This window comes from Anastrepha ludens, chromosome 4 (assembly GCF_028408465.1).
Source record: "Anastrepha ludens isolate Willacy chromosome 4, idAnaLude1.1, whole genome shotgun sequence".
Taxonomy (NCBI): domain Eukaryota; kingdom Metazoa; phylum Arthropoda; class Insecta; order Diptera; family Tephritidae; genus Anastrepha; species Anastrepha ludens.
In genome coordinates this window covers 93,140,119-93,167,439 of record NC_071500.1, presented here as the reverse complement: position 1 = coordinate 93,167,439, position 27,321 = coordinate 93,140,119, and the positions used below count along the sequence as shown (strand labels likewise).

Here is a 27,321-nt window from a genome sequence, read left to right as displayed (position 1 = left end):
CCTTTGCAAAAGGAAGATCTTTTCGCTATTCCAGAAGCAGGCAGTTGACAGATTGACTAACACGAATACCTGCAAAATAATTAAATAAACCCAGAAGTTGTGGCATGGAGACGGGATGGCCACACAACGACAGATGCAGAAGCTACAATCACGAAAAATCTAAGGAAACAGCCTTTCATTATCTTTATGAGTATCCAAGTCTGGATGCTCGGGGAATTCTCGATGGTTAACTTGAAAGAAATTGCAGGAAAGAAAACAGACGGTATAGGCAGATTCATAGTCAAATCAAGATGGTATGTCTAATAGAAAGCTGTGGTTCTACAAATGGTCCATCAAAATGACATCTTTTGGGCTAATTGAGTCTGAGTCTGGGCGGCTTCCGATCACCTGTTTGTGTGCGAACTAATGTGAGAAGGTGAAACAGCTCAGAATATCTGATTGTGCGCTGGATTTGGAACCCATCAGCTAAAAATAATTGAAAACACAAGCAAAGCCTCACACATAAGAGCTCCCCACTCTGATGACGACCATGGCAAGGGAACTGGTATTCTTATAGCTACTAAAAGTTCCCCCATCACATATTTTTCACTGCAACTCCTATGACGCTAAGAATCGGTTTCATAGATAGCAGCTTCGTACTAAATCGTGTAATTGTGATAAGTCATCCATAAGACAATCCATTTCATTGCTTGCGCTATTTGCGTTTCATTTTTGTCTATTGGCATTTTGTACGTCACTGAAGCTTTGCACATAAATAAATTAAATTGACTGTATCTGTAATTATGAGTGATTATCTGGGTATTATGGCATTTCCTCGAATACATTTTTTTTTTAGCTTAATTGATTGAGTTTGAGTTTTTATGTTATAGGACGAGAATAATACCTAGAATCCATATGATAAAATACATACTTAATGCGGTCAAATGAATTATTTTTTTACAGGGAAGAGAAGCCCATAAAGAAATAAATATTGAATTGTAAAAATAAGCTGAACAGGCGTACAAACAGTGTTCTCGCAACGTTAAAAGAAAATGCATCGTAAAAAACTTGTACCAAAAACTCAAATGTACCACTTTTTTTTTTAGGATCAAAGTATACAATTTTCGAAAAATAAATAACACAGTTATATTTACCAACAAGAATAGTTAAAAAAATTCACAAAATATTGATGAATATTTTTATATTAATGAATTAGTTGCAATAAGAATTTTAAGCGCGACTACTGGATTTTTGTACTGTTACACTTGTGCTGCCGTACAGAAACAGATAACAGTATGTGGCTATGTTAAATGTCGATGTGCAGACCAGAAGCCAACAATGATTTACATCGGCCCTCTTGAGCCTACTCATTGTTGCTCAGTTAGTTTTAGTGACTGTTACCTGTTACATAATAACGAAGAATTTAAATGTTACACTTCGCTAAGAGGAGGTTGTTGACTGTTAGTGCCTTTATTACAACAACAAAAAATATATGTAATATAACATATGCTGAATAAAATTCAAGGGGAATCTTTATTAATATTTACTAGGTATTGCCCGCATTTGAGTTTCTGCATAGCAAAACAATTGATTTTTTTAGCAGAAATTTACATAGGTACTGAAGAACAAAAACAATTTGCAAGTTTCGTTGTTTTTTTTAATTGTTTTTTGTTTTGTTTTTAATTGTACAGTCACAGCCAAATCTCAACTGAATTGTTGTATATTAGCTTCCTCTTTGGCATCAAATACTATTATTATTGCCTATCACATAATAGATTGAACGTAAAAAGTGCTATTGCTTACGTATTACGAGTACAACAATAGGTAAATAATTTGTGAAAATCACATGTCAATTAAGGTATTCAATTTGTGAATGTATTGTACATACATATGTATGTATTCGATTTGATTTCCTTGTTGGTAAACTTTTTTGTCAACAACTTTTTTGTTTTTAAACTATAAATAATTAGAACTCGGTCATATAACAACACACATATACACGTGCATATGAATATTTTGATTTCTCAACATGCAGTTATATATACAAATATATAGGTAAATTTTGCATGCTAATATATAAGAAAAATTACTAAAAATTACAGTAAAATCATGTGTTAATGAGCAATTTACTTGGCATGTTGAACAAGGTTTATTTTAAAACTGTACAGAGAACCAAGCCATTATGAGGCTTTGCCATGGATGAGATTATAAAAAAGTTTGTTTTGAACAGATTATAAAAAAATATATTTGCCATGGATGGAATTAAAAAATCGTTGCGCGGAGTATACCATACGAGGGGGGTTCAATAAGTATCCGTGTTAGAAAAGAAGACGCCAATTTTTATTTTTTTATTTTTCAACATAGCCCCCTTTTAGAAAGTTCCATTTCTCCCAACGCTCCGGCCATTTTTTAACCCCTTCAAAAATAGCATGTGTCGAACTCTCCAAAATACACCTCTGTCTCGGCGACGACTTCCTCATTTGAACTTAATTTCTTTCCCGCGAGCCATTCCTTCATGTTAGAGAACAAGAACAAGTCGCAAGGCAGCCGGATTGGGTGAATAGGGGAGGTGCGGCAGTTTGACGGCTACAACTTCGGATGCATGTACGGGTGCGTTATCGTGGGGAAACAGCACCTTCTTTTTCGCAAAATGCGGCTGTGTCTCCTTCAATTTTTTGTGAAAGCGCTCCACTGTACTAATGTCCAGTGATCGTTATTCCTTTTCGCTAAAAAATCCATGAGGAAGGCACTCTTCGCATCCCAATAAATCGTCGCCCTGACCTTTCCGGCCGATGGGACTGTCTTCGCCTCGGTAACCACGTCTGCCGGGTGTCCTGGTGGCTCCTCATCAAAAACGGATATTCACCTACGTCTAAGTTCGTTGCAACAATGCCTAACTGTGGTCATAGATGGTGAAGCGTCCCCATAGACAGCATCCGACTTTATAGTAGAAATACCGAACGATAGCGAAAATTACAAAACACATCTTACTCGAATAGCTGCCAAGTCCAAACTAACCTATCAATCAGTCTGAAATTTGTTTTGTTGTCGTTTTATAGATAACAGCACACGATGCTAACACCAACTTTCCTAAGTAACGCCCTCTGTCATCAAACACGGGTACTTATTGAACCGTCCTCGTAAATGGATCATCAGAACCTTACCCAGCGCTAAGTAATAGGTATGAGTGGCAAATGTGGCAAAATACAATAGGTTCAATGCCTTTACGTGATTCAAAAATTTAACCCTCCGTTGGGCGACTGGTTTGGCCAGATTGGTTTTTTTGACTTTCAACCTATGGAAGGTCTAAGTGTGTCATTGCGACAGCCGCCCCACCTACCTACCTACCATGACTTTCAACGTAAATTTAACATATTTATTTAGCTAACGTCTTGAGCTTCCAGGTGGCTTCCTAAAATTTTATTTTGTATCGGTTTAGAGATATTATTTTTTAAAAAGGATCCTCGAACAGGACGATTGTATTGTATTATATGGACTGGAACCCGCAAGGGAGCAGAGGTCGCGGTCGACCAGAAAACATTTGGAGTTCGATGTTGCCCGATATCTCATGCGACGGTGCAAAAACAACAGCACAGAACCGTGTTGGAAGAGTCTTGTCGAGGTCCTATGCTCCCGGAAGGACTGAACAAGGAAAAAAAAAAGAAATATACAAGCATAATATGTCAACAGCTCTCAAAAGTCGCTTATAAACGTTTTGCTTACCTACCATCGAATACAGAAATAGATATCACTTCACACTTCAACATAAATTTCATGGTAATCAATTTTTTTTCTTCAACCATATTTAATATGAATCAAAATAAAGAACGAAACAAAAAATCCTTTTTTTTACAAACCAAAATAGTTTCTGCGATTATTTTTGCTTCTGTAGGTAGCAAATGCATGTAAATACATAGGGGTCTGGCCAGACCCGGAAGGTTTTGAAAAATATGTTCGACGGAGGATCAAAGGAGCATAATCTCAACGTGAAATTAATGTAGCATTAAAAAAATTTAAATAAAAAGCAGATAATCTCACTGTTGAAAAAAGAAGACCACAAAAGCCTCCTAAACCGAAAAAACCTACTGAGCCCTCAGTCTTTTGATCGCCAATTTATTTTAACGAAAGGAGAAACAATCACGGCCGGACTCCCCCCTAGCTATGCCTCCGTTTATACAACCCAAGCTGCAGCGATACTATACACTTATTTTGGTTGTCTGTAGTAAAAAAAATTAATGTACATTTTTTTTTTTTCGAAAATATTACTTTAACTCTATTTTTGGTTTAGCTTCAAAATGATTTTCATGAAATGAAAAAATGTTGGAATATCTTCAAAATGTTTCGGTAGTTTATAATAAAAAAAACTTGTGTCGAATAAAAAAAAAATTAATGTCGAAAATATTACTTTGACTCTATTCTTTATTCAGCTTAAAAATGATTTTCGTGAATTAAAGAAAGAATGATTATCAATTTGTTTTTCCAAAATATTACTTTGATTCTATTTTTTTTTCCAGCTCAAAAATTATTTTCATGATTTTTCGAAAATATTACTTTGATTCTATTTTATATTCAGCTTATAAATGATTATCATGATTAAAACATTATGGGCGCTCTTTAAAATAATTTTAGTTGTCTATAATAAAAAAATATTTATATCACATTTTTTTTCTTTTGAGTAACTAATATTACCTCTATTCTTTATTTATCACAAAACTGATTTGCATGAATTGCAAAATTGGGCAAATTGCAAAAATCTTTGAAAATAATTTTAATCGTCTATAACTGGGTAGACAAAAAACAATAATTTCTATAGCTGGCCTTTATTATGTACAAGTACATACATACATAATTAGAGTTGTAAGCCTTATCTAACATAAAAATGGTTTTCATGAATTGAAAGGTTATGGGATACTCTGATACTTTTGAGTTGTCTATAACTTGGCATAAAATCGAGACCAAAAAAGAACTTATTTCTGTCTCATACATTTTTTTAGTTCTCCAATATATTATAGTGAGAAAACGACGGTTCGAAACTCGGTGAAACACCAAAATTAAGAAAAACATTTTTCTAGTAGCGGTCGCCCCTCGGCAGGCAACGGCAAACCTCCGAGTGTATTTCTGCCATGAAAAAGCTCCTCATCGGAGTCGGCTTGAAACTGTAGGTCTCTCCATTTGTGGAACAATATCAAGACGCACACCACCAAACACCCGAAAAGGGTGTATGCGCCAATTATATATATATATGTAATATATTATAGTACGTTTATAATTTATTTTCTTAAAAATTATTTTTACGAATTGCAAATTATTTTAGTTGCATATTATTTACATTCTTTATTTAACTTACCACCAAAGCAATTTTAATACTGGAGTTTATTTGCGCAGTTAACCTAAGTCTTATTATTATTATTATTTATTAGATTCTGCCGTTAAATTTATTAAGTTCGCTTTATACAAGTTTTAAATACATTTTAAAGGTTCTATTTAAATGTATTCAAAAAATATATTATTTATAATTTTCCTTTTTTGTTTTGAAAATTTATTCTGTTTAATAGTAAACAATCAACTTTCTGCACGCGCTGCTATTCTAACACTTTACGTATTCTTCCCTTAACTTTACGCTGCTAAATTTAAAAATCACTTAGTCAAAAAATCACTAATCACTTAGTGGGAGTACTAGCAGTTACTCAATGTTTTGAAAATTTTAAGCGTTTTGCGTGTAGCGCAAACTGCTTGCCGCCAGCAACTGAATCCGCCGCCAAAAACGTGAATCGAAATCGCACACAATGAATGATTACACGTAAAAAAGTGAAATACATAAAAATACAATAAAAAAAACGGCTGCAGCTCAATCTACAAATGAGCTATAAAACAATAAAGATTGAAGCAAAAAAAAACTACCCAAAACAAAAACAAAAAAGAACTTGTCTTTACTTCGCTTTGCCGCTTTGACATCTCATCGTGTTCTGTGTCGATCCGCATGGATCGAGCGCCCTTTTCTCCTCTACAACACTTGTGCTAATTTGCTCCCTTGTTTTGTTTGTATTTGCTGTGACGACCCACATTAAAAATGTGCACATGCAAGTTAGTCAACAGCCGAGCACGAAATCGGGAGAAAATCAAAATGAAACAAAAAGAATTTTAAAGAATATATAAAATTTAAAACACCAAAAACGTGAGGCAATCAGCCGATCAATTTTAATATGTATTTTCATGCTCTCACTGCCTATCGATCTCAGCTCTTCGTCAGCCGACTGCAATAAATGCAGTAGTTGCTGTTTTCTTTTGTTGTTGTATATGCAGTGCTTCATCATTGACGCTGATTGGCTATGCTGGCTGCCGTTTTGGGGGCCAAACTTTTGGTTCGAAAACAAAATAAGTAATGTTGTTGGTACAAAAACGACTTTAAATATAACGACGACGCGCTCAAGCCTCTCAAATTTGAAACTTGTTTGCCATTATATCTATAAGTTTTTGTACAAGCACATTATTAAGCAAAGCCAAAGGCTATTATGAGTGTGCGTTTGCGAGTACATTCAAGTATTGAAGAGTAGTTGCGTTTGAGTCGAATGTTTATCGGTATGGGTTTTTTGTTGGTGCCCATCACATTTCACGGCTACCGTAATTATATGGAATCGCGTGTTTAGTTTTTGATAGCAAGGCCTTTAAATGCTTGTTTTTAATGAATTTTTTTTTTCTTACTCATTTTCAACATCGTATACAGCGTTCAGAACCTTTAACCCTCTAGTGCCCAAATTTTATTTTTGAATGAAAAAAATTGCTTTGGGTGGGGATTATGTAAAATTATAGGTTCTTTATCAAGAAAGTGAAATTTTGTTCCTTGATCCGATTATATAGGGATAAAACCTTACCCCGCCTGCAGGCGGCTTTGGGAAAGAACGCCAAAAAAATCTAAATGAAAAACTTGCAAATTCAGTGTATTACGTACTTTTATTGAACAAAACAGAAAGTTTTTAACAGAAATCAATACAAAACAAACAGTCAGTCTTATTTCAAATAGTTTTAGAAAAATGTCTACAAAAGAAAGGCATGCTTTTGAGCATAAATAGGCAGTTGGTGCAAATTATTTATGGTGAAAATTGTGAAAGCAGTCCTTTTGCTGGGAAAAACAAAGATTCAGATTCCATTTTCGGCACACGATTTGAGTTTCGGAGGTGCAGCCAGGATATTCGCACCTTTTTTTACCGGTGCGTGATAAAAACTTTGCAAAATGTCCAACTCCGTCGTAGCGAACGTCGTCAGGAGGTAAGTAAGCTTTTCTTCCAGTAAATTTTACTTGAGGAGTTTGTCATGGACGACCTGGAGCTCTTGGTATTGAAGAATATTGTTGTTTGCATAGTACGTATGCGATCTCTGCCCGGAAGTTCGGCAGTTGGTACTGCCTAGCATGCGTGTCAATCTTGTTAATTCTTCTGAACAAAACATAAGCGTTTACCATGGCCATATCAAACAGGTGATTAAAAAGTCGGTTTGTGTACTTATTGCTCTTTACCGGAATCTTATATCGCCCAATTAGTCCATCCATGAGGTCGACGCCCCCCATATATGACTATTATATTCACGGACTACATTGGGGCAATCGACATCAACAAATTTTTTTTCTGAGCGGACGAACCGCGACACCTTAATTATAACATTTGTTTCATTCTGGAAGGGCTTTTCGCCTGCGTAACTCGATGCGAGTCACACTATTTTATTGTCCTTCCAAACTGATAAAGAAATGTCAACTCCTAAAGCAGATCCACAAAATTCAGTTGAATATCCACGGGGTTGTTTCCTGAGATCAAGATCTGTCGGAAGTTTGCAATTCGGAATTCGATTTGAACGAATAGTTCCCAGCGAATGTATTCCGCGTGATTTTAGATAAACCAGAAATGGAAGTGACGTGTAATAGTTGTCGAAATATGTTATATGGTTTTTAAAATCTGGAATATTACGGGAAAATCGGAACACCACATTCGCTGATGCCCCAAGATCTGGTGTATCAGTCAGAACAGCATTGTCTCCTGCGCCGCAATATATTTCGAAGTTATAGCAAAATCCGAAGGAGTCACACAAAACGAAGAGTTTTATACCCCATTTATGTGGTTTATCTGGCAGATATTGTCGAAGGAAAGTCCTCATCTTCGGTGCGCACATTTGTTCATCGTCACATAAACGTTGAGTCATCGGAATGGACTGAAACCTGTTATTGAAATGATCAACGAGACATAAATTGACAACATGTACATAAATTGACACACACTTCTGATTCCAGCATAGAATCTGACAAATTTACCGCCCTGTTAATCACCTTGTCAATTCCAGTGTCGATAGATAATTCTGCATCGTCCACATTTTCGTCTAAAAGATCTTCGAAATCTTCTTCCACGTCTGTATCATCGCCGATTTCTAGTAAATCCAAAAATGTTGCAATATCTTCATCATTGAGGGATGATAATTTAGACTTTTGTCGTTGATCCATTTCTAAAAAACCAAAACTTTAAGCTTAGCCCCCCTCTAAAAATATCAAAATTTCAAACTTACCGCATAGTGTTATTTATTCCGAGTTATCCCAGGACCGCCTCTAGACGGGCTGTCTTCAAAGGCTTATAAAATACAGGAAACACTTTTTTTTTGTTATTATTTTTAACTTTCATATTTTGAACACAACCAGCAACACTATGATAATTTTTATTATAAGCTAAATACACTTCTAATATTTTTATTTAATTTTTAAAATACACCACTTTTGCAGAATAATTAATTTGACCGCTTTTCACTATTTTCCGACTTCAAATGACTATGACGGCTGATTAAAAAATAAGACGCTGCTGCAAATGCATCAGCAATAATTTTGGGACTTTCCGGAATTAAAAAGAGTTTAAAAAGTAACGAAATGGTATTTTAAAAGGGAATAAGCGTGAAATAAACTTAGGCCGTGTACAGGCGGTCTTGGGTACTAGAGGGTTAAGTAGTGACTTGAAGCATTGAGTAAGTAATTACTTATTGAAGTTAAATGAAGTTCATTGAGTTCATTGACTCGGAAAATATACGGAAAATTGGTTGGTGAGAATAATTCGGCTACTTCATCGTGGTTGAGCCGAAAATAGTGCTAGATTAGTTGCCTTTTCTTTGTTCTCTACATTTTCCGTAATCGATTCTAAAACAACAAATAATGCGGCGAGAAAATTATGAATTCGATCATGATAAGGCCACACTCAACGAATGCAAAGCAGGCAAATTCTCTCCCTTGAGAGGTTTTGTCATGAGCTATGCGCATTTGAGACGAATTGACGGTTTTTTAGCAGCCTATTTAAGCTCTCGTCGTATGTTTAGGCTATTTACAAAGCTGGGGTTATTACAAAGGTCTTCCATGTCATTTTAAATTCCACCCACAAGGTCGTAGATCGTGAGTTAAATAATTCTCCCGAATGCTTCTAGCGCATTTTTATCTTTATTTCACATCGCCTATGCATGCGCCATATAAAAAGTTAGGATCTATTTGTGTAAAGATTTCTGCGTGTGAGCTTTTTTTCGGCCAGTGATGGCTCTGCTTTGCAATTATCTACCAAGCCTAGTACAAATTTACAAATTTTTTATAAGAAGGTTATAGTTCGATTCGCTTCAAGGCAGACAATTTTCGTTGCATGTAAAGAGTGCTCTGATTGGAGGACTTTTTCCAATAGGGTTTTTTTTTGACAGATCACACGTGCCTACTGCCAAACTAAATACATAATTGTTTCAGGATTCATTCATATTTCATCATGGAAAGACCTACTCCTCAACAACGTTTACAAATCGTACAATTACGAAAATCGACACTATGTGAAAAGTGGCCATCCGCATTTTGGCACGCGAGTTTTGTTCAGCGGTGAGACCCATTTTTGGCTTAATGACTACATCAAAAAGCAACATTACCATATTTGGACTGAAGAGCAACCCAAAGAAATTCAAGAGCATCCATTGGAAACAACCGTTTGGTGCGGCCTGTGGACTGGAGGAGTCATCGGCAAATATTTCTTCAAAGACGAGGCCAGGGCCAAAGTCACAGTGAATGATGAATGCTATCGCGGCATGATAAACGACTTTTTGTTCCAACAAAACGGCGCTACTTGTCATACATCCTGTGCAACAATGGATTTACTGCATCGTCGTTTCGGTGAGCAATTTATCTCTCGGCATTGGCCATTGGATTGGCCACCAAGATCGTGTGATATCACACATTTCTAATTTTACTTGTGGGGGCATGGAAGGCATTGAAAATCAACATTACTAAAGTTATTCACAAGATGCCGACCGAAGTCCTTCAGCGAGTTAAGAATGGTGTTTACGGATGGCCGAATTTTGGCGCATTTGCGTCCAACATTTGAAAGGGTTTATCCTAAAAAAATTAATGTTATGAAACGTTCTACAGAAACATAATAAAAATTGCCCAATCAATTTGAATTTTTTTTTTTTATTTCAATTTAAGATCCGATACCTTTAAATTAATCACCCTTTATTTGAGAATATTATATCATTTTTGTTTCCTTGGCTCCAGATTTGCCGACTATAAAAAATTTGAGGGAGTGTTTTCCGAAAATTACGAAAAAAGCTCCCAAAAATTTTGAGTAGAAAAGTAAACTTTTTATAAATGACAAAAATTAAAAAAAAAAATATAAAAAAATACGAAACATTGTGAGTCAAAAAGTAAAATTGGTTTCTCAAACCATCCTTAATTATCAGAAAAAAAGCTTGAATGTGGAAAACATCTGAAAATAGTTCACTTTAAAAAAATCTGTACCAAAATTTTCAACGTTGAATACAACTAAAAATTGTTACATTTTTTCAGAAGTGTCTCAGCTATTTAAAAAAAATCCAGCTGTTTATTTAAAAACTCATGTTTAAGAAAATTTTTTTCTCACATTTCGAAATTATCATTTTTTTCGGTTTACTTCTTTATTCACTTAAATCTATAGATAAATCAATTTTCAGAAAAAAATAAGACAATATCCTAAATACTTGGATCGCTTGACATGGAATCGCATCGGTGGCTAATCGAGCCTTATCAGCCCGGCCTTATTTAACATCGCGAGATCTAAAGATATCCTCAAATGGGTTCAATAAAATACTAAAATCTGCTGAAAAACAATCCTATCTGTTGATCTATTTATGGGCGCGAGGCATCTCAGTGACACCGCATACGAAATGAGCCAACTATACTGTGCAAAGTTCAAAATAACAACCGCCCAGCGAAGATAACAATTAAATAAATAAAAACCACAAATAAAAACCATTAAGAAATATATTGCATACTCGTACACCCAGAGTGCTAGTCATGTACGCAGTCTACTTTGCCCAGATCATTGGCTGAGATTCACGTGCCAAGAAACAGCCGATCATTTGAAGAAACAGCACTGCAATCGCACATGCTGCAGAACGAGCACAAAATGTTTATGTAAGAAAAGCATACGCACACACACACATATATACATGACACACGCACTCTACATACAATTAAAAGTCATTTACAATAATAAGAAACAATGAAATACTCAATCGGCCGACTTGAAGAGGCAAAACGATCTGTCACGAGTACAATTCCGCACAGTATTGTTTTCAAATCAAAAATACTTGTAGATATGCACATACATACATACACACTTGATGCATACATACATATGTTTTGCTGCGTACGCATATGAGCACGTTTTCTACGAAAGTAAAGCGCCTCGGGTGTAAGAGTAGAAAAAGGGGTGGTTATAAATAAACGAAAAAACAAGTAACAGTTGGCAAAATAACAACAAATTACGAATTGTTAGCATTTATTTATAAAACAACAATAAAGATATTTAGGTGCGCAAGAGAGGCGCATTCAAGTGGGGAAAATTGTTGACAATCACAGATGAAAATAAATTCTTCTTTTGCTTTTTGATGAGCGTTGAACGCGCCTAAGGGATTTTTATGTTTTTTTCTTCCTGGTGCGAGGTGACACCCATTATTGTAACATCTTTCTTTTTTGGGGCATCTTCTTTTAGTGGGGCAGTACTGAGATGGTGTTCCCACCATCGAAATTTGCAGTGCTGCAGCATTTTTAACCATTCTCGCGAAATTTTATAGATTTGCTATAAAAAAATGACTGTAACTGTTGAATTCGACGAACAACTTCACTTATTTAGTTTTTAAAATAAGGTCAGTAAAGTATGAAAAAATCATTTATTTATAATTTGGTCATTCATCTAAGTTAAATAAAGAGTGCTGCACCGCAAGTGTCCAAATTAAGAAAGCTTTACTATATTAAAATTTAAAATAATAAATAAATAAATTGGGGGAATTTGTCAATAAGTTCCTTTGCTATAGTTATGAAATGTACTTGAGGTATATATACAAGGTGGCGCAAAATTAATCACCCTAATCGTACGTCAATCATATCTGACACTTTTGAATTAGACAGCTGTAGTAACAAACAGACTAGACAAAATGGAGCGCGGAAAGGGCAAAATAAAGATTTCCACCAGTCAAAGAAATTTCGTTTTTATTTAAGGGTCAAAATAAAGATTTCCATGACTCAAAGTAGTTTTTTATATAGCGAAAAAGTTATTCAAAAATAAAATAGAATGATTAATTTTGCGCCACCTTGTTTATATGCAAGTAATGGAGGGCGTAAAGGTCAAAATAAAGATTTCCATAACTCAAAATAATTTTGTTTTTATTTAGTAAAAAAGTTATTCAAAAAGAAAATTGAAAGATTAACTTTACGCCAGCTTGTATTTATGTAAAAAATGCAGCACGTAAAGATCAAAATAATAATAATATCACTCAAAATAATTTCGTTTTTATTTAGTAAAAAAGTTATTTAAAAAAAATTGAATGATTAACTTTGCGCCACCTTGTATGTATGCATATAATGAAACGCGTTATGGTCCAAATAAACATTTCCATGACTCAAACTCTTTTTTTATATAGTAAACAATTTATTCAAACCCAAAATTGAATAATTGATTTTGCGCCACCTTGTATGTATGTAAGCAAAGAAGCGCATAAAGGTCACAATAAAGGTTAACATCGTTCAAATTTGTATTGTTTTATTGAGTAAAATAAATATTCAAAAACAAAATAGGATGATTAATTTTGCGCCACCTTGTATGTGCATGCATAAGGAGAACTGTAGTGGGGTTAGTTGAGCTGACTGCTATTGAAGTGAGTCGAGATGAGTATAGGTGAGGTGCAGTATTTTGAGTTTTTCAAGCTGCAAAAAAATAAATTAAATAAAACTTAAAAACTAGTTTTTATAACTGAGAGCAATAATTACGCTCAAGCAGTGAGTTTTATTATCAATAAAAAATTATAACTAAAAAAATCACTATTTTTGACGAAAAAGTTAAAATTGAAAAAAGTAATGAATATTTCTGATCAAAAAAAAACTCAAGGAATTATGAATATTTCTGATTAAAAAAGTAGGAAATCTTATTTTATTTCAAAGCGTAAAACCAACATTCGAAAAATAAGTTTTATTTTTGGTCAAAAAACTATAAGTGGATATAAGATTTGCATTTTCCGAACGATTGCTTAAAAATCGAAATAGAATTATTAATAATATTTTTTATATATTAGATATCGCTCATAAATTTTTAAATCGCAAAATATTCATAAAGAACATCAAAAAACATGTACACAAATATATTAGTTTGGGGCAGAAGAAATTCATTATTTTTGTCTAAAATTTTTGCGTGTCTGGCTTAAAACTGTTTTATGCTCGATCTGTAGCTGCTGGGCGATGCTAAGACTCTTTACATGCCCGTCAACTTCCATTATTTCTGTGATTTTATCGAAATTGTCGGCGAGCTGTGCAGAATCGGCACCATAAACACCATTCACAATTTCAGCGGCCTGGCTTGCATTTTCGCCTTTATCAAAGAAAAATTGTAAAATGTTCCGAATTTTCTCTTTGTTGACTTCTATTCCTTACACCCCGTAACTCACAACTATATTTTTTTATATCGATCACTACAGTCAAGGCGCACTCATCTAAGGTGGCGTCACTATGCCAACAACAATGTTCTAAAAACAAATAATAAATTCGCCTTGTTTCATTCTGAGGTGACAGCCATATGGACACTGCGAAAGAAAAAAAACAACAACTCAGCTGATTTACCAACACCTTTAATAGATTCGCCTTGACTACAGCCGTCTACCAAGAAAATAATGTATTTCTTTTTCCCCAAACTAATATATATTTGAAACCATTCTACGATATTTGGATGATTTTGATTTTTTTCATTGAAAATTGCTTAAATTGAATTCAGGGAAATTCAATTGAATGATTATTTTCGGTCCCTGGTTAATATTAGTCAAGGCAGTTAGCCAAGACCAGCACCAAGTCAGCGATCAAGAGCTGTGGGCGGAGTAGAGGGTTTATATTTGAAATACTGATGAATTAAATCATGCTGATGAATTATTTAAAAAAAGAAACAACTGAAAGCTTTCCATTTATTGATAAGCCCCCTGCTAATGGTATCTGCTTAATTATCAGGAAAAAACCTTTGCCCAATGGCAATTTAATCGGCTTAGCAACCTAATTTTTCTTATGGAAATCATAACAAGGGACTCTACTATAACTTATCACATTCGGGCAATCAAGCGTGGTGATCGCGTGAATTTAAAGTAAAATATTCTATGGAAAAAATCCAGACAATGGTTTATAAATAGAACATATAAACCAATTTGACTACATAGTTATATATGTATGTATGTATGTATGTGTATATATGTATGTATTTCCTAACTGATATGGGTTAGGTTTACGCGATTTTTGGCAAATTGGGAATTTGATTTACTCACATAGTTTACAGCAAACTTATACCTCGTCATTCAACTACCAAACTCTTAGCTGCGTTTACCCGTCACGGGACAAACGGCACACACGCAGAAAAGCTAGGGTTACCATTTAACCCCCATTGCAGAAGCTATGGGGACCTTTCAAAGAAGGAGACTGTTGAGCACTTTATCTGTAAATGTACGGCAGCTAGACGACTAAGGTCACTGAGCGCTCATTTCTTTGACAGCCTGGGGCAGTGCGCTAACCTAAATCCAATCAAGCTCCTCCATTATATCAACAGCTCTGACTGGCTGTAGATATCTGCCTGTTGGAGGCCTCATAATGGTATCAAAACGGAGCTTTAGTGCTACTTGAGGAGTGTCAGACTGGCACTTCAACCATTTCACCTACCTACCTTATTTAGTAATATCGCTTTTTGTGTTCATTGGACAATTTTTGGAAGTAAATTCAATGGCTGGCCGCAGAAGAAGAAATTCAACTAAGGTAGCCATAATTTGCGAGAGGGCAGTCAAATTGTAGAAAAGACCGAAAAGTAGAGAAAACGAAAAGATCAGCTCAATGGACTGGATTCAAAACTGCAGTTGCTTTTACAGGGCAATGAGACATTGCCTGCTCTTGTTACCTAACTTAGGCTGTTTCCCCGTCATAGCTGTAACTCGCCAATAATGGCAGAAACGGCATGCAATTTTCTCCGCATTCTCTTAAACTAAGATGAGGTCAAGGAGAGTTTGTAAAAGTGTTAACATTTTATCAACAGCAGTATTTACATGTGCTTTGTTATTGTATTTTGCGTTCTGGCTGTCAAAATTTCCATGCAGAAGCAGTCCACTTTGACAATAGGTCTGTTCATGAAGCAAATAATTTGTAACAATTTTTACACAAATAGTTTGGTGTTCATGCATGCAAAAAAACTTGCAAAGGAGGGGAAAGAAAAAGTGAGAGATTGAAATTACATTTCATTTTGAGGGGAAGTTCCAAGTTTTTAATGGATACATTTTTACTTGTAAGAATTTGCAAATCAGAAAAACAGCTGGTCGCATGTAAAAATAAACTCGAATTAAAATTTGATTTTGGAATTGAGTCAAAATGCTAAATTTAAATAAAAATAGTGATTAAAATGGAAAATTTAAGTAAATATATTTAAAAAAAATTTATAAAGTTTATTTGAAGCCATATATTAAATAGAAAGCGGCCAATGTGCTTCTAAAGCACAGTCTCCAGTTACCGTTGCTGCAGTTTCTGAAATACGAATCGAAAGGCATTGAAGGTACCTTTTGGAAGCAAAGAAGAAAGCTATGATTCCACAACAATACAATTACTTGAAAGGGAAGAGTTCGGTTGATAGTCGGTATTATTACAGGACACAACCCATGGGGTCAGCATATGACCACCAATGCAATTATTGAGGACCCAATGTGCCTGTCGTGCTTGGAGGAGGCGGATAGCACTGAGAACTTTCTCTGTGAGTGTGCAGCCTTTACTAGAGCTCGGCTACGAGTTTTGGGTTCCGATGTCGTGAGAATGAGTAATATTCGTTTTCTAAAACTGGAGGGTATTTACAGGGAGGGTATTGCCAAAGAATCTGGAAAATTCTCACAGGACTAACTATCTCTATCTCTGTCTCTATTCTTCCCTATCTCTTGCTCTGATACTTTTCTCCTTCCCTCCTTGACTATCTACCCTCTTTCCAGAGCTTCAAATACAATGGGCTTTTTAGCCTGCGTATTTTAGGAGTTTCCAAATCTCTTGGTGCTCCTTGGCTCGACCTATTCAAATATCAATTTCAATGGAATGTTCTTCATCTGACAGGGATGTTGAAATGGAACAAATAAAATCAAGTGGCGCCTAACTCATTATTTTGCATTTTATTAGATTTATTTTATTTATATATTTTTTTTTTAATTTAATACGAGGTAGCTCAACTGAAAATCTTTTTTTTTGTGATTTTCCCCGCTAAAAATTTAATCAGGTGCTCGTAAAACTTGCAATTTATTACTAGTTTTGCGTGCATGTACTTTTTTTTGATATTTTTCTCTATGAGAGCGAATACTCGGAAATTAAGTTACTGGATAATTTTTACATGAATAGACCTAATATGGACAATGAATAGCAAAATCAGCTGCTCTAGTGCAATCGCCTTGAATGTGGCCCACCCGCAAACGTCACTTTGATGGCCCCGCAGAGCGTTAATTTGCCGAATTTTTTTTTTTTAATTTGGAAGTTTCTTTTTCACATTTCTATTCCAATTCAGACCAAATTAGCAGTCGTTGTAAGAAAACGACACATTCTAGCGCTCATTTCAGTCGTAAAACACTCGCCATTCGCTCTTTGGATGCTTTAAGTGAATAACTTAGAAAAATCAACGGCTTCGGCAGGGTTAAGGGCAAATACTAGAATTGTAGTCTCAAATCGTATTCTGCTAAATGATTATTTATAACATTCGATTTTAATGGTATTGTTTCCTTTTTTTTATCCGCATATTTATTCAAGCCATCGTAAAAAGTTGTTGAGCGCGTCAGAGAACCAGCACGTGCTCACTCCATAAAACGAGAGCAAACATTTTTAATTATTTTTTTTTTTGATAATTTAACAGCTTGAATTTTTTAAGAGTTTATCGATAAGCAAACGCCATCATACATATTTTCGTACTTGGATATCTTGGACGCAGGGTCAGCTAATCAATCAGCGATAGCGATAACGCATACGCAAGTGCGTCCGTAATATTACGGCTATTAAGTATGCACTTCATAAATTAAGAAACATACTTAAGTATGTTGAAAAGATTAGCAGGTTGGTGATAATAATGAATGTCCCCTTAAAGCTGTTCCTGTTACTGAGCACTAAAGTTTCTAGTTTGTCAAGTTTTACTTTTCTTTTTCATTAACTTTATTTTATAAACGACAATTATTTGCCGTGTAAGCGCCTTTTTCCACATTACTTAGGGAAAAGTACCGAAAATTAAAAGAATGCCCTTGATGATGTGTCTAAAGAGTTGGATGTTGACAGATCATTCCGTCGGTAAACATTTGCACGCGATGGGAATGGTCCAGAAAGCAGGTAACAGGAGACGGATATCGAGAGAAAAAGAAGAAAAAAAGAAAAGGTTTTCTTCATCGCATCGTCACTGTCGATGACAAAAGGATCTATTATGATAACCCTAAGCGTCGAAAATGTTGGAGCCTGGAGTCTAATTTTCTTCAAGCGCCTTCTCAAAAGATGACCAGTTGAGGAACGGAAGGTTTTCGTATGGAGATCTTCCCTAATTACATAGTCTTGGCATGGATGAGGTCTAAATCACTGATCAAAGAAATCCCTGAATATGATTTTCAGCTTTCTAAGGGGATTTCTGTGAATTCTTTCTCGAATGGCTTTTATGGTTGCACTGGTTTGAACCACGCGAGAACGACCACTTCTTTTTCTGCCTGTCACTTCAGACGTTTGGGAAAAACGATTGATTGTGCGGTGAACAAACATTCCAGAAATATTAAGTTTGTTCAGCAATGCGTAAATCTTCCTCGCACTTTTACCACATTTATGTAATGCAATCACGGCAATCCGATTTTCCTTCGTTGCTCACTCCATTGCTAGCAAGCGAAATTTGCCACGAAACTGAGTATAATTTATGAGCAAGAATGATAGGGAAGCAGATTGCCCCTTTCGAATTCGCCGTGTCGTAAGAGTCCATGAATAAACAAGTAAAAGGAAGGGGAATTACTTGTTTGCGAAGAAGAAGAGTAGGTGAAAGCAATGGAAAAAACCAAAAATAAGAAATTATCCGCACACATACATACTTTCTAGCCACAGCGTCTTCTCCATAAAAACGCTGTTTTTTTGAAAGTATTGCCCATTGCTGCCTTCTACTTTTCCCCATCTTTCTGGTAGATCTCGTATACCGTCGCCGTAAAACTGTTCATCTTTTGAGGCTATCCACGGATCAAGCCATTTTCGAAGCCTTCATATGAATGGAACTGCTGGCCAGCTAGACCATGTGCCATCGATCGGAACAGGTCATAATCGGATGGCATTGCGCCTGCATTGCGCATCTGCAAACGAGCAACGCCTCCAATTCAGCATCTTCGAAGGTTTTAGACCTTCCTTACGCGGACGGTCGTCAACATTAAAATCACCGTCTTTGAAGCAATGGAACCAATCTCGGCACGTTGTTTCACTTAAAGCAGCATCTCTATAATAGCTCTCGATGCGCTTCAGCCGCCATTTTTTTCGAATGAAAGAGGAAAATCAACACCTCCCGCAAATGACGATTATTCGGCACAAAATCAGACAATTTCACAAAACCAAAAGTATTTGATACCAAAACAAAATCACTAATGTGTGGGAACAGTTTGTTTACCATATGTCTAAGCTTAGTTTATGATGTTTAAGTTATGTTAGAATCGACTAAAACACACTGCTGGCGGCATCTATTCACAAACAGCGAGAACTTAGTTGCGCACCTAATAATGCCACAAATCACAATATTACCAAGACATTCACTGAATTTTCACAAACATTTAATTTCTCCTACTTTTGTTTCTTTTGTATTCAGAGTAAAGTAACTGTTTTTTAATGGCGCCACCTTCAGTACTCAATTGGCCTTAATATATGAGTAGACAATGCATATGAACAAAAGCAAAAATAAAGGAACTTTTTTCTGCGAATTTTTTCCCGCCGTATGCATTGTAAAATTTGTCACAGAATTTATGACAAGTCTAAGTAATATTTATAAATAACTCTTACTCATTTTTCGAGAATAACGAAACATATTTATTAGCATATATTCGTATACATATGAATGTGTATAGTATTAAATAAACACTTAAATAATTTACACTCACTCTACGCTCAACTAAATCTACTGACTTAACAAGCACGACTAAGTAACTTCAAAAAATACAATACAATTAAATACGGTTTAACACGGCTTAGAATATATTCACATATACGAGTATATACTAATAAAAATTAATAAAAATTATTTACCCTGCGAGGAAAATCCGACCTTTTTATCGTTAAATCCGCTTGGTGCTCAATGCGTTAAGGCAAGTGAAAGTAGTTGCGTGCGGATATGGGGTTTGGCTATCTCTAAAAGGGTTGCTGAATCATTGCAGAGGATTCACTCATTTTGAGTTTCAAAAGTCCCGCAAGTAGTTCTGATTCTTAGCTCACTAAAAGATAGATAGATTTCCCTACAGGGTAGTTAAGGCAGTAAGTTTGTGCATGAAGATCACAGCAGTGCAACTGCTTAAACGAAATTTTTGCTAAAACTACTATAAAAGTATATACGAATTAGGTTTATAAGTACACCCGTCGACAAAAAACAAACACCTGTATTTTCTTGCCCTGCATTACCCAGAACCCGAATGAAATGTTTAGGAGCTCAACAACACGATGAGAAGTTAGAATGTGCAGAGCCTTTTCATTTGTCAGTTTATCAACTAACTCATTTCTTGTAATACCACAATATCTAAGCACCCAAATAAAACTAACTTTGTTGTGTTTTGCAACGCTGTTCAGTGTTGTCTTACATTCACCGACTAACTCCGAAGAACAGCGTGGATTAGCAAGGGCTTTTAGTGCAGCTTGACTGTCACTACAAATTCACTACTATTCAGGGTTTGCTTAGCAAAAGACGCAGGTTTATTACAATCTATCATAAAGAAACTTAAAGGTCAAGATCCATCTGGTACCACTAAAGCCCAATAAGTCTGTTGTCAGCCAAGTCAACTAAGAAATCTGCTAAAACAAATCTCGAGAGGGCAACACACACGAGAGGCAAAAGCAAATAAACGAAAGGCAGATATCTTCGCAAACTACTTCGATGGTTCCTGATATGGAACACGACGGCGATTGTAATGTTATTAATAAAATCCCTCCGGTAACATAGTACGAAAGATAGTACGGAAGATAAAAAAAATCGCCAGGTTACGACCTTTTACTGCTGAAATACTGAAGCAGCTCCCGAACAAAATAATTGCCGCATTGACGAATATCATCAGCACCACATTTAGGCTAAAATATTTTTCAATAGATTGGTGGAAGTCAGTATGTTTAATAAGCCAGGTAAAGCCGCTCACAATGTAAGATCATACAGACCTATCTCACTTCCTCCGATATTATCGAAAATGGTGGAAGCACTGTTGATCAAAAGGATCAGTATAATAATAGAAAGCGAAAAAATTATACCGACGCACCAATTTGGTTTCCGCACGAAACATTCGACTATTGATTAAGAACTTAGGATAGTTCGAATAATTCAAAACGTTTTTGAGAAAAAAAAACTTGTTCTGCGGTATTTCCTGATGTCTCCAAGGCTTTCGACAAAGTATGTCACTATGTGCTGCTGAAGAAAATAAATGCGCTACTATCCAAGCAATACTTCCTTATCCCATTTTTGTATAGGGGGGCCATGTAAAATTTACTTTTCGAATCGGCTATAAAACAAAAACTAATCAATATCTTTTCAAACTTTTTTTTTATTTTGAAGATTGAACATTATCATTTATGAATGAAAAATAATATCGTTCAAATGACTGCCACGACTGGCTTTACAGTAGGCCATTCGATCAACCCAATTTTTAAGCACATTTTCGATTGTTTGGGCTCCAATTTCATGAATGACAACTTCGATTTCGTGTTTTAAAGCATCAATCGTCTCTGGATGGTTCGCATAGCATTTTCCCCTTAACGGCTCCCCTCAAAAAATAGTCCAACGGGCTTAAATCACAGCTCCGAGGCGGCCAATTAATATCGGAATTCAAAAACGGTAGCCAAAAGTTCGAGTGTAACTTTGGCAGTGTGACAAGTTGCAACGTCCGGTTGAAACCAAATGTCGTCCATGTCATCCTCTTCAATTTTCGGAAACAACTCGTTGAGCATGTCACGGTAACGCTCGCCATTTACTGTAACCGCGGAAGAAGAAGAAGACTCACCACTTTGGAAATAGGTTTTCAATATTTCCCAATTTTGTTCAAGTGTATAGCGTCCCATTTCGTAAATGTCAAACCTTTAAGTAAATTATGAACACATTTGACATGCCATTTGTGTTACCATTCTCAAAAAATAGGTGGTTCAAAAAGTAAACGCTATTTGGTCCAACCGTTGTTTATCCGACCACTACTTCAGAGTAAAAAAACAAAAAATTCATATTTTTATTCCATATTAAAAAAAAAATAATAAAAAATAAAGCAGGGTTCTCTAAGCAAGCGCACTTGGCACTTTATTATATATGCTTTTTAGATGTGATCTGCCATGCAATCCAAACTGCGTAACAGCTACTTTTGCTGACGATACAGGTATTCTTTCGATAGGAAACACGGAAAACGCTTCGGCATCACAATTACAATTGGCCATAAATGGAATATATGACTGGACCAACAGATAGTATATTAAATTAAACGAAAGTAAATCTTTGCATATAAACTTCACCTAAAACAAAATAAAATACGTTCTAATATATATACATAAATGTATACTGGATACAAAATGGATGCAAATACTGCAAAATACCTGCGGATGACTCTAGACGCCAAGCTAAGATGGAACGGACATGTAAAGAAAAAGAAACAAGGAATTAAATTAAAGTATAGAGTTCTGGAATATGGTAAATGAGCCAGCACTATCCATCAATAACAAAATAATTATATATGAACACATTTTGTAGCCTATATGGTCCTACGGCGCACAGTTGTGGGGCTGCTCCAAAGTACAATAACATTCAAATTATACAAAGGTTCCATAATAAAATTATTAAATGTGCAGTCGGTGCTCCTTGGTTTATCCGTAGTTCCGATCTCTAGCGTGACCTAAATATTGATTCGGTAGCAGACACAATAAAAAACGAAGCAATAGGCCCACGATACAAGATTAAAAAACCACTCCTCAATACGGAGGGATCTAAAAAAACAGTATTGTGCAATTTCTTGCATATAAACCACATTTTTATATGGAGGAAAAGTTCAACACCGTAAACCAAAAAAAAACTTAAAAAAAACTAAAATCAACGTAATTTTATAGGCACTTAAAATTTTTACTTTTCCTATTAATTTGAATGGACTATATAAAAATCTGTTTAAAAAATTAAAAATCTCATGAAAATTTTTTGGAATTTTTCTTAATTTCCTACACAGTTTGGAATTTTTATTCAAATCGTTTTTGTTAAAGAATGCCCTATATTTTCATTGAGAATTAGTTAAAGAAAAATTAAAAAATCTAAATATCAAAACTTCCAATCACAAAGGTTACACTGGTGTTTTTTCTTTGTTGTGGACGGGTGTAAATGAATATGGACGTGGTATATGCCCAATGCAGTTGAGATAATCAACGCTCACATTTTATTACTTTGTTTTCTTTTACCAGTTTGCTTATAGTTTTGAAAAATGTCCATAAGTATGAGTGTATAGAATTTTATGTACACTGAACTGCTTAACTCGATAAGTTGTCTATCAGCGCAATCTTTCGGATTACCGTAAACGATAAGTGCAAGCAAACACAATGCATAAAATGTTAGGTAGAAGCTTTAGAGCAGGTAAATGAATAAAAATAAAATAAAATAAATAAATAAATAAAATTTATATGTGCGTGTGCGCGAACATGTGTGTAAGATTTGAAGCATTTATTTTCGAAAACTGTTTAATAATGTGAGAATATTCAGAGGAGAGTTCTGAAGCCATCAATCCTACTGAAGGGATTACAAATGATGGTCGAATATCGACACGCCAGCGACAGTTTTGTCAGTGCATCCGATAGGTTTTCAATTAGAATTTTTCATAGGCGTTTGAAATTGAAATTTGAAAAGGTCGAGCTACGGAGCACCAAGAGATTTGGGGGCTCCTAAAAAATATATATATATATTGTATATAATACGGCAGATATTTTTATGAGGAGCTTTTTCATGGCAGAAATACACTCGGAGGTTTGCCATTGCCTGCCGAGGGGCGATAGCTATTAGAAAAATGTTTTTCTTAATTTTGGTAAATTTGGTTTGGATTCGAACCTACGCTCTCTGTGAATTCTGAATGGTAGTCACGCACCAACCCATTCGGCTACGGCGGCCGCTCCTAAAACACTCAGGCTAAAAAGCCCATCGTATTTAAAGCTTTGGAAAGAGGGTAGATAGTTAAGAAGGAAAGGAGAAAAGTATCAGAGAAAGAGACAGGAAGGAATAGAGACAGAGATAGAAATAGTTAGTCCTGTGAGAATTTTCCAGATTCTTTGGCAAATCTGTAAATATCCCCCAGTTTTAGAGAAGGAATATTACTCATTCTCACGACATCGCAACCCCAAACTCGTAGCCGTGCTCTAGCAAAGGCGGGACACTAACAGAGAAAGTGCTCAGTGCTATCCGCCTCCTCCAAGCACGACAGGCACATTGGGTCCTCAATGATTCCAATGGTGGTTATATGCTGACCCCGTGAGTTGTTTCCTGTAATAATACCGACGATCAATCGAACGTCTTTCCTTCCAAGTTTTAGTAGAAAGTTTGACAGTTACTATTCGGACTTGTCACAAAATACTTTGCAGTTCTGCAGCGTTCTAGATCGGACCATCGCTCTTTATGTGAATTGCATACATAATCGCTGATCCAATCCATGATTCCTGCAGAACTAAATCCGATTATTGGCTCTGGCCCTTGTAGGGGAACCGCTAATCGACTTTTGGCCAATTCATTGGCAATTTCGTTTCCTTGAATACCGAAGTGGCCTGGAACCCATATAAGTACAAGCCTGTTTTGTCTTGCGACATAATTAAGCTTCTTCTTGCATTCTTGAACAATCGTTGAGGTTTGCTTCACGTTCTCCAAGGCCTTCAGTGCAGCCTGACCGGCACTGAAAACTCCAATCTGTTACCCGCTCCATCTCCTCTCGATTATCCATTTGTCTACTTTCAGGATGGCAAAAACTTTTGTTTGGAAAACAGTTGCCGTTTCTCCCATTGACGTTTAATAACACATCCATTCTTGTTCAATGTTATTACGGTTCTGATTGATTGATTTTCGCAAATAACCAAGTCTTGAACGAAGCTTACGGATATCTGGCGCCCTCCCTAATAACTAGCCTTACCCGTGCAGTTCGCAACTATGCGCGCGCGGACATCTTTTCTAAGACACTCGTGGGTCTAAAAATGATGAGTCCTAATAAAACAAACAAAACACAGAAAATCGGTCCTCCTCCTAACAGACTGACACGTACAACCAGTTCCGCAGTTCGAGCAACGGTCGCACCGAGCTAAAAGAAAACTCCTCATATCGGCTCAATAAGTCGTACAAAGCAAATAGTGACAGCCGCAGTGAACGCCAGGTCAGTAACTACACTAGCAGCAATACTTGATGCATGTCCAAGCACAAGCAAAAATGCACTAGCCCGGCAGTCAACAGCGATTCAACCCGCAAAAGCGGTCCCGACCGAAAGCACAGCTACTGCTAGCTCCGGTACCGAAGGATGGCTGCTTGTGAGAGTGGTAGATCCAACGAAAGCGGGCTACCAGGGGCTAAATAAATAAAAATTAAATGATAAATAAAAATGAAGCTTTTATATAAAGTTCTCGTATATACACGAATGTGCAGTATATAAGTAGACGTGCCTTTACTTGGAATGTTCCCCTGTTCAAAAGCTAAGTAAAATAAAGTTTTAACTATCCCATAATTGTTCATGTTTTTAAACGATCAGTTAATAAATATTTATGAAGCTGCTTATGTATGTGAGTATGTATGACTAATCGTGTGCATTTAAAATATTTACAATTTTACTGTGGAACCCCCAATGTAAATGCAAATTATTGCAAGTAAAAACGAGTTTAATAATACTAGGAAAATTCAGCTGCAATAGTAAAGTACACTGAAAGGAAACTAATAAATAAATTTATCACATATTTTTATAATTTCCGTACATACTCGTAGCTTTGGAGTTTTTAAATTGGTAATTTGAAATTGGTCGATATTACAAGCTCCAATTACAGACAACTTGAATATGAAAATGCACGACATTTTTTATATGAAGAAAAATTGCAACGCCGTCAATGATAACAGTTATGAAAAAGCAACGCTATTTTGCAGAACTTATAACAAGTCGTTTATTGTACTAAAATTCAACAAGCTATAAAACTGTATTTCAAAAATTCTTCTGGGCAGTCAAATTAACCCTCATGGCATTGGTATGAAAAGTTTGTGGAATTTTCTCAAGAGATAGGGGTAGTCAGAGCCCCAAAAAATGATGTTTTTCAATAATTTCAATTTGCTAGTCAATTGCTTTATTTCACACAAATAAAAACATAGCACAAATGCATTACGTTTCAACTTGACTTTAGCAAAATTTCAAAAAAAAAAATTGATAATTGTAAAAGTTATCGTTGTTTGCGTGGAGCTCGTTGCGGCGACAAGTCCTTGAAGATTCAGCTAAAATCAATTAGACAAGAGAAATTAGTTTTATTAATAGGTAATCTTGTGCCTGATCGAAGCTTTTTTGCAAAATTAATAATATGGCGGCCTCAGGAAATATTTTTCAGATTTTCGGAAAAAACCGACAATTAATTGTTAAAAAATATCGAAATTTTTGAAAAAAAGTTCTTCAATCAAGCACGGGTTTTTTTATGTTTTACAAAAGTAGTATAAATTTTATTAAAATCTACCAAGCGGTTTTTACGTTACAGTGATCACCAGTTAAAAAAACATAGTTTTAAGGGGGGCCTCTTTTCAGTGGCTCCAAAAAAAGGTGTTTTTTCTCAATTTTTTTCGAGGCGAAAAAAGCGACACACAGGAATAATCTTTTGCATTTATTTGAAGGTATGGTTGAAGAGTAATAAACAATTGTTTAACATAAATAAAAATAAAAAAATGGCGGACATATGAAGGATCTCGCACAGCTTCTCGTTGCGCGTTAGTAAAACGGCGTGTAAGATTGCGGTCGTAGTTTTCACCTGAAACATAAAAGAAAAATAATGTCTAATTCAGAAAGCTTTCCCGCATATAATAAACTTCTCTTGTATGTATAAAAATGTGAAAAAATGAACACACAATTAATTATTGAAAAAAGTGCTTTTTTCGCTTTTTTTCAAAAAAGGTGTTAAATAACATTAAAAAATGATTTTTTTTTTTGTATTTTGTTAGTTAATTAGTTGCGCATTTTAATTATCTTTATATAGATTACACTGTGCGACAGTGAAAATATACTTTTATAGAGACCTAGCACAACTTGTAGGTATAGTAAAACTAAGAAACATGGTATAGGAGAAATTTCCAATACACCCCCAAAATCTCATTTTATGGCCATAAAAATAACAATCATCTGGTTTATGATAAGGGTGATGATGCCACATCATCCGAGAATATTGAGAAATTCGACTTATCTGGCAACGTTTTGATTTATGTCTCTTGAATTTCAATGAAACAAACAATGAAACTTTGACGTTTTAATAAGGTTAAATTATAATAACAAACTTCTTTTGTTAATCAATGTACAGTGTGAACTTTGGTACACTTGGGAGCTTTTCCATATAGCAAAATTAAATTTACTATAACAGTAGTGTAC

General features: G+C 35.4%; 1 protein-coding gene across 2 annotated transcripts in view; it reads right to left on the bottom strand.

Moving 5' to 3' along the window:
• The window catches only part of LOC128860192 (battenin), a 36,049-nt gene extending 16,371 nt beyond the window's left edge, over positions 1 to 19,678 (bottom strand). The window contains exon 1 of one of the 2 annotated variants that reach the window (XM_054097504.1): positions 19,636 to 19,678. The gene's annotated coding sequence lies outside the window, so the exon portion shown is untranslated. Of the gene's footprint in view, positions 1 to 5,326; positions 5,745 to 19,635 lie in introns of those variants that run through there. The other variant, XM_054097503.1, reaches the window with a different exon arrangement.
• Positions 19,679 to 27,321: the final 7,643 nt, after the last annotated feature.